We start from the raw sequence: 9353 nt of genomic DNA, 5'->3' as shown, positions 1-9353 counted from the left end.
TCCAAGATAGTCAACACATTTTGACACCTCTACTAAGCACTATCCTAGTCACTTGGGAAACCCTTGGAGAAAGGATACGTATCTGGCCTCTAGGAGTTAAAGTACTGTGGAAAGCCAGACCAGGCTGGAATCCTTGGTGACACAAAGTTTGGTGACTCAACGCTCAGGTTTTGGAATGAAAATGCTCAGATATGAATCTCAGTTTTATCATTGCTGGCTGTCTAACCTTGGACAATTGGCTGAATTCTCTAAATCTCAGTCTCCCCATAAGTCATATGAGTTAAAAACAGTGCTGACCTGATAAGACTGTGGGTACGACTAAGAGAGAGGCTCGTATAGGCGTTCATTTTGTCTTCTTGATTCTATCTGATCTCCCTAATTCAAATGAATGTGTTGTATTGGGTACCTAGAACACATCCCCCTTTTGTTTCCCAGTTCTTGTCATTGATTGAAGTCTTGTGTAGAGGAACTAATGTTTATTGAGTGGCTGCTTTTTGCCAGACACTGTTAGAAGTTCACGACTGTCGTGCAGACAGACTATGTTGTATTATACGTGTATATTCAGTAATTACGATGGCTGCTATCGTAGCAACTCAAAAATCTCAGTGGCTTCACAAATATTTAAATTTATTTTCTATTCACATTACAAGAGTTCAGTGGAAAGTCTTCCTTGTGGTCATCTACGGATCCATTGCCTTCTATTTTGTGGTTCTGTCATCTTGTAAGACCTCCCCAAAATCCTCCACTGGGACCTCTGCAATCAGTCAGCCAACAACTGAGGAAATAAAGGAGGAGGGACAGCATCGCTTTACTCTCTGGCCTGAAGGAAAGGTTGTACATTTTCATGCACATTCTGCTGGTCAGAACCCAGTCACATAAACCCTCCTTGCCATGAGAGAACGCTGGGAACCACCATCTTCCTGTGAGCCCAGGAAGAAGAAGAATATGAGTGCCATTCTGGCCAGGCACTGCCATACCTCTCTACCCACCAAATGGCATTCTCTGCTCCAGTTACTATGGACCAGCTTTGGTTTCAAAATAGCTGTGTGTTTTCTTAAGCCCACAGTGAGATTTTTCTTCTTGAAATCCTTGCTTTGTTGAGTGACAGGATAATTTTCTTTTAAACTATGCTTGATCTTGATCATAGTTTTGCTTACAAAAAGCATAAAGATTTATTGTAAGGCATAGGGTAAAGAAAATAGAGGAAATAGTATCAGAGTAACATTCCTGCATAGACAAATAAATATAAGTTCTAAAAGAAGTAGAAAGAATTGAGGAGGACAAGACCTAGGATTAGAGCTTTCCTGGGTCCAAAAACAGGGCGCCATGGATTTGGGGAAGGGAGGAACAAGATGACATGAAAGCACCAATAGAACTCCAGTAAGGCTTAGGGAGATTTGCATACGCTATGGATTGTCTAGCTTATTTCTCATTCCAACCTCTTTCCTCGGTCCTTCTCAAATTTCCAAGGCTGAAAACCTGGGGGGGTGGGGGGGGGGAGAATTATATATATATATTTCCCAAACTCCTTTACATTTAGGGTTCCAGATAAGGCTTAGACTCTGCCAAAGTAAATGCACTCTCATATGACAAGAGAAAGAGAGATAAAGCAAGAGAACATGATGTGATTTTAGAGTCAGACATTGAGAATTTGGATTGTGTGGTGAGTTTAGACAAGAGGCCACCAGGCCTCCAGATGCAGCTGTGAGTAAGATCAGTACCAAACCTAGGGCAGTCTACTGTTCATTATTCCCATTTATTAAAAGTAAATTTTTCTTTAAATCTCAGGTTATTGATGAATGGGCCTCATTAGGTTTTCAATAGTCAACGTATTTTTATATAATAATTAGATTGTAGGAAGAAAGTTCTACAAAGTTTGGAGTCCAGTCTTCAAGCCTAATCCCTAACTCTTAGGCCCAAGATACTATTAAACATCTACTGGAACAATCAGTACAGCCATGGGGTGGAAGAGAAGGAGAGTTTTGTATTGCTGGCAATTTGAAGAATAAACTTCTAAGAGGATGGGATCTCTGACCTAAGAGTTCAAGAGTGGAAGAGGAGGATATAACAAATTAGAAGAAGAGCCAGCTGTTGTGCTTTTGTAGAGGGCTAAAAATATCAAATATGTATCCAAATATATAAGCCACAAAATTGTAAGGTTCTCAACATGTTAATTAACTATGTTTCTGATAGCATTATTTTTTTTAAAAAAAAGTCTCTTTGGTCAATTAGGATTGAGAAACACCGAATTAAACAAAATAAAACAGATTTCCAATACTGTAGATCTTTAGTAAGTTGTATATACCAGTAATATTCAAGAGATAAATGGCACAGTATTTTCCAAAATTATTTGTCATGGAGACCTTTTCATCTCAGATTATCTCTTGGTGATAATAAACCACACAGGTGCCCATGCTGCCCAAGAAGCACTGCGCTAACAGCTACTGCAGATGAGTGAGAAAAACCCAGAGGTTCTGTCCTGGTTGTACCAGCAACCCAGAAGTGATAAAGACTTCAGATTTAACCCCTGGAAAATACAAGCCAAGAAAACCTGGATACACACTTAACCATTTTCCAATGAATCATAACATCGTATGATCTTCACACTGATTAGTTTTGTGAAAATTCAGAACATGAAATGCTTTGAGCAGTCCATACCCTGCATTTCTTTCGAGTAACTTGCTGCTACTTTAGTGAGGTAAACTAGTCACAATAATTTCAGCCAATTAGCCACTAAACTAATTACTTTGTGCATTTTAAAAACTTTGCTTATTTTTCTCTCCTTTATAGGAGAAAGAGAAAAAAATAGAGCCTAGTTATAGAGCATTGCTGCAGCTGTTATAATTAGAAGGTAAAGTGACTTGGAAGTATTATGATATGAGGTTGCAATTTCTAAGCTATGAATTTTTACTATCAAATAAAAAAATAGTCATTTCGAACCCACAGTTTGTCAGATCTTGAGTTACAGCTCCTATCCTGTGGCAATTTGTGCCGTCTACAAATACCAGATTTTCATAACCTTGGGTTGAATCTTATATGTGTAATTTGTTATATGGACTCTGTTTTGTCTGGTTGTCTAATGTGCAAAATTCACTACCACATCCTCTCAATAGAGTCTATAGATAAAAACAAACAGATCCAACTACTTCCTCCTGAGAAGAGGGGCCCACAGAAAATGGAGAAGTGAAATTGCTTTCTGGGTTTTCCTCACACAGGACGTGAGAGGTATGCAGAAATGGTTTTTTAATATTCATTGAAGACCTGGGAACCATTAGCCCTATTCCACAATGTCTAGAAGATTTATAGAACTGGAAGTTCTCTGCTCAAGTTTTCTGGAAGCCCCTGTTCTGGGAAATCAGGAGAGAAGAAAATATAAATTCTGCATATTCCAAATAGCTAGACCCATTGGATTATTTGATTTATGTGGGTGCTGTCTAGTGAATTGCATTCTGCTAGCACTTACCCGTTTTAAGAACGATTAAAACTAGAAAACTTTAAACTGAACTTCCAGGAAAATGATTAGCAAACAGCACTCCTCTGAACGAAGATTTCTAAAGAGAGTGAATTAAATCTATCAGGTGTATCTATGGGCTCAAGTCTCTCCCAGGCACTGTAGGAGTGGCTGCAGAGTCTAGGGGAGGGGAAGAGAGAGTGGGACATCGCCCTGGTCTTGTAGCACTTCCAGTCTAATTGAGGAACAAGACTTAGCATAAGGAATCATGGGAGCTTGACACAGACTATGTAAAAGCAAATGCTCAAGAGTGTGGAGCAGACCAACGCTAAGTGGTGGAGGAGAAATCCACATGCACGAGGTATGAGGGGGTTTCTGGAGGGCAGAGCTTGGCAGAAATGAGGAGTGAGGGCATTTCATAGTGAGAGCTAACTAATAGGCCAGAAAGAGCACGAGGTAATTCTACTCTACCATTGACTGTTTCTGGAACAATACTGGAAACACCCACTGTATATACACAAATGCCACCAAATACTGTGACAACCTATATGTGGGCTGTATTTGCAAAGGCTGATATGAAGGATTGTATTCTTCAGATACCTAAGGAAAACATCCATGTTCCTTGCATATATATGGGTGGAAGAGGATGTCAATCAGTCCAGTAGTCTCTGCTTTTCCTGATTTTTATATCCCCATTTTACCCATATCACAACCCTACAGGGAAGAGATTCCTACAGAACAGGTGGAACCGCCTCCTCAAACTGAAAAGCAAAACTTCCTAGATTAATAGGCAAGGACAATCCTGGGAACCTCCTTTCTGATAATATACCAAAGATAAAGAAACCAAACCCCCCATGATGGGCCAGCCAGCATCTGCTTACCATGTTTGAGGGTTGAGCTTGCGACTGAATGAATGACCCATGAACAAACAAATGAACGCAAAGTGGCTGCATCCTCGCCTGAGAGTGAGGGACTTTGCAGAACGCTGCCTCACCACAGCAGCTGGACATCAGAGAGGTTACGTTTCATCACATGTGATTTCACCAAATCCTGCTCTAAAGATGCTTCCTCTCATCCTTCCCTCACACAAAATATCTCTTTTTTAAGGGAGCAAAACCAAAGAACCCCACATATTCTGAAGCCCCCAAATGTGGTTTCAGCAGCCATTCTCTGGAAAGGGCTGGCCCTGAAAAACTCAGGCCAGGTTCTTCTTGAAGCGGATTTGCTTCCAGTGGTCTCCAGAGATTAATGGTTGACTTCTACTTTGAAAGGAGTGTTAGGAGAAAAAACAAAAAACAAAAAATCCTCAGGATGGTCAGCGTTCTGACCTTCACCTGGTGGGGGAAAAGCAGCTGGGCAGCTTTCTGATGGGAGCCACCAGAAAGGTTGGGGTGGCCAAGGAAAAGGGTGGGTGTGAAAACTTGGGGAAGCCCACACTGTTGCTCAATCTCTTTCTCTTTCTCTCTCTCTCTCTCTCTCTCTCTCTCTCTCTCTCTCTCTCTCTCTCTCTCTCTCTCTCTCTCTTCTCCTCCCCTACCCCCGACAGCCTGGCCATCCAGCAGGGTCACCATACCAGAGGAGGAACCCAATGCAGCAGCCCCTCAGGACAGGACAGGCACTGGTCTGGTCTCCCCTGTCCCTGGCTCTTCAGGGACAGGGAATGTCTTGCCTCCCCATCCTTAGAAGAAAAGGGGAAGCAAAAATAATTGGACAGTGATCATGAGAGGTGTGGCAAGGTAAGAAGGGAGAGTGTTCCCCAGCTTAAGGAAGTATCCTGACCTTAGATGTAAACTAACCAGAGAGAAATAAAACTGTATCCTCAGACCCTGACCCAGCATCCCCGCCTCCCTGCTGGGCTCTCTAACCACCTGTCCTGACCACCCTCCCCTGCACTGTTTCATCTCTACCCAATCAGCTGCCTCTGAGGGGATAACCTCTTGGATGAGGGCCCCAGCTTCCAGAGTCACACACGGGACAAAGCTAGCATGGACTCAGAGACCATCGCCTGCAGGCAGTCTGGGCCCTGGGTATGTGAGCATCTCAGGAGCTTATGAGACAAGAAAAGGCAGCCCCCTGAGTGGGCCATGTGTCCACCAGAGAGCTCTACTTTATTCATTTTAACTTGGGGACCCCTCAGATTTTATTTTTTAAGCTTCTTTTGTTAAATAAAACAGAAAAAGTTTGAAGAGCACAACTACTGGAGCCCAGCCATTTGCACATGCGCATAGAAGTTTCGGAGAGCCCACGTGCCCTGCCCGTCATGGTCACCCAGCCCGTGTGGGCCAACTAGTCAGTTAGAGCTGGGGTGGGTGACACAAGGGAGGAAAATCATAAAGGACGGTAGCTCAGAAAATGCACAGAGCAGCAGAGAGCCAGGCTGGAGGCTTCTGCACCCCTCTGCGCTTGTCCTCTCCTGCCCTGCACTCTCCCAGTGCCTCCCCAGCGTTCTCTGCCCACACAAACGACAGCAGTCATAGTTGCCATCTCTTAAGTCTGGGAGGAGCTGAGCAGGCTCTGTCAAAAAGCGAAATACGCCAGCAGGCAATTACTACAGACAGGGTGCTAAATGTTCATGGAAAGGTTATAAGAGAAACAGTGACTTTCGCCTGACCAGCAACTCAGCTGCTGGAAGCCCCAAAGAGATGAGCTCTAATGGGCAAGGTAAATTATTTTTCTTCCACCGAAGCACCATTTTCTATCTATTTCGTTCTTTTGACATGTACAGTAGAATAAAAAGAGGGCAATAAAAAGAGGAGAGAGAAGGAGAAAAAAAAAACACTTATTTTTAACGGAGGCTCATTTTGGTAGAGCACCCTGGCGTCCCACGGACCTGGAGAGTTAAACGCTGTCACTCAGGTCTGAAAGCAGAGTCGTCCAGTTTGCAGACACCTGTCATAATTAAACTAATGGCTCTGAAAATGTGCCTTGATATTAAATCTATCTTCCACTGAGGAGCAGAGCTGATTAAAACCGCTGTTTGACAGGTAATGATGAACTTCTTGCTTACTGAGTTCCGTGACTGGAGCCGGCCTGAGTAGGCTGTCTTCTCCTCCTTCCTCCTTCACTGACCAGCCCTCCCCTTCTCCCCCACCCGACACCAGCACAATCCACCTGCCCCTTCTCACCTTCTCTGTCTCAGAACCTTGGTTCCCTCTGCACCCTCACCTCAAACAGCCCTCACTCTGCTAATGAGAGAACAGGCACTTTGGGCAGAGAAGGATCTCCTCTCAAGTCAACACCAGGTCACTGTTTGGTCACCAGGGAGCATCACTGGCCTGGCAAATTGTCTATGGCAGTAGCAGGGGCTAAAAGTCTTGACCAGACTTTCTGAATCTTCTCTAGAAGACTAAATTTTCCGCCACATCTCTGGGAGAGGTAAAACTCCTCTCTGTTGTGAGTTCAAGAAGTTACCAGCCCGCCGAGTTTTTGTTCTCTCCAGTCAGGTGCTAGGCCCGATGTTCAGACAGATGGGTGTACAAAGAGAACTGTGCTTTGGGAAAGCAACGTGCCCTCAACTGATTATGAAAAAATCTAAAGATGCTCACCTTGCAGACACAGGTGCTCTCACCAGTGAGAAGCCTTTGGCACCAGACGCCTGAGAGGAAGAAGTCAGGCAACGACTGGTCAAAGCCCTTCGACCCTCTGGGTTTTGACTTCCCCACAATGAGGGGTTACGAAATTACCTCCAAGGGCTCTTCTGGGCCCCATAATCCAGAATTTTGTCCCTAAATGAGGCCATCCTTATTTCTTGATTAGGTATCCTTTGTATGTTAGATGATTTATCATCCCCAGAAGTTACTCAGTTTATAGCCTTCCTCCTCTCAGCACTGAATAGAGTCTCAAAAACCACTGGTGGACCTCAGGACTTTCTCCTTTAAGGTCAGGATTGCTAGACCTTACTGACCAAATAGAAATCAAAAAGCTACAATGTGTGAAATGACAAGACACTATCTCTCTGCCTTCCTGGTGTGACATTCCAGATCCCTTCAGAAATGACTTGGGCTCTCTGCCCTGTCCTTGGCTCTTCCACTCCCCTACTAAAATCTACCTTTATCCTCAAACATCCTCCCTCAAATTAAGTGTTTGCTACATCTCTGTTCCGCTGAGAACAAAGAGTAGCAGGAGAAATACCAAGGAAGGAAGGCAGAAAGTTCCATCCCCTCCAGGCCTCTCTGTTGCAAAAGGTAGCAACCCTACCGAACAACAACTCTTGACTAAGCCAACAGCAAAAATGACCTAATTACCCTAAGTCGTGAGCCCCCAGTTATCCGTGCATTTCAATATAAATCTCTATTGATGGCTCGCTTAATTGTTTGATTGTTTTATGGTGTTTTATTCTTTTCAGAACATTTTCACGTTTCCTTTGATTCTTACGCCACCCCTGTCAGCTAAGTACATCCCCATTTTACCACTGAATAAACTGGCTTCTTCAAAGTCACACGACTAGTGGATAATAGAGCGAGGACTAGAATCCACATTGGTTAACCCCCAACCAAGGGCCACTCTCAGATCCCTGAAGCTCCAAATGAACCTGAGCTGGGTCCCAAGTTCTTTATTAGGAATTTATATTATTAAAATATTTCCATGAACAGCCACTGATCTCTGAAATGTAAGTTTTCCACCACAGATCTGTATGTCAGAGACTTCTTTTTTTCTAACTTGTTTCTAAATGAATTTGATTGCTGGCTCTTTTAAATGCCCACTTTTCTCCATTCTCTTTAGGAAGAGTTTGGGGGATTAAGGGTTTTCTTTTATTCTTCTTTACCTGCTTCATTACTATTTTCTGCTTCTATAAAAATTTGTGGTTGATTGAGGTCGAAGCTGATTAAATAAATCAGCCAGAGATGAGACGGAGAGAAAAAGAAAGAAGGGGAGATGGAAAACGCAGGCAAAGAACAGGAGAGTGAGAAGAGAGCAAAAAAGATTCAGAGAGAAAATTAGGCCAAAGAGAGACTCAGGAAAACAGGAGAGCCCGGATGACACGAAGATGGACGAAGACAGGAAAACGAGGGAGAAAGTTCTCTGTTCGTCTGTCTCTTCCCAAACACCCTGAGGTCAGACTCCTTCCTTGCTCAACATCCCTGTGTACACACACACACACACACACACACACACATACACACACACACACACACAGGAGGCTGTCACATTTTAGAACACCATTAAAAAAGTGACACCCAGTTGAAAGAGTCCTCTGTCCAGTGACCCAGGCTGACACTCCTGTCTGACCCCTCCCCTCCAAAGGCCTATCCTCTCTCTAAATGACAGAGGTTTTATCCCTCACAGCGAAGTGGGGCCTCTAATTGTGCCGAGCAGCGATGCCACGGATGCCCGGGCAGCCGCGTGTCTCTCACTATCATTAGCTTTCTTACCAGGCTCAGAAGCCTTCCGCTGCCACAACAGTAATTACCAAGAGATTAGGCAGGCATTAAGCACTCCTTAATTTGACACATTGCAATGATCTCCATTCAGCCTTTCTGCTCGAATAACTCTCAACAAATATTTCGGAGGCTACCAAAATAAACAGAAGCACTGTGTTTGCACAGCTGAGGCCCTCTTCCTGCTCCTCTGAATGCCATCGATTCCACGTAGAGGGGCGGGATGCGGGGACAGCGAGGGGATGGGTGGGTAAGGCAGAGTGGGCAGCGGGGGAAAGGGAGGTAGAACCACCTGCAAGGCCCTAAAACAGCCTAAAAACCTAAGCCCATACTGTGGAAGATATCAGTAAAACACTAACATATGGCATGCTACTATTGATGGCAATTTAATGGGGCCCATTATTTAAGCAAATAGTTGTACGAGAACCTAGTAAAGAGACATCAGCATTTATATAAAAACCACCACATTAGGAAAAAATAATAATTACAGTGAAGGGAGTTATGTTGTTGTTGCAAGGTTTTTT

Source organism: Pteropus alecto, unplaced genomic scaffold, assembly GCF_000325575.1.
Source record: "Pteropus alecto unplaced genomic scaffold, ASM32557v1 scaffold24, whole genome shotgun sequence".
In the NCBI taxonomy this organism is placed as follows: domain Eukaryota; kingdom Metazoa; phylum Chordata; class Mammalia; order Chiroptera; family Pteropodidae; genus Pteropus; species Pteropus alecto.
Note: the sequence above shows the minus strand (reverse complement) of the source record.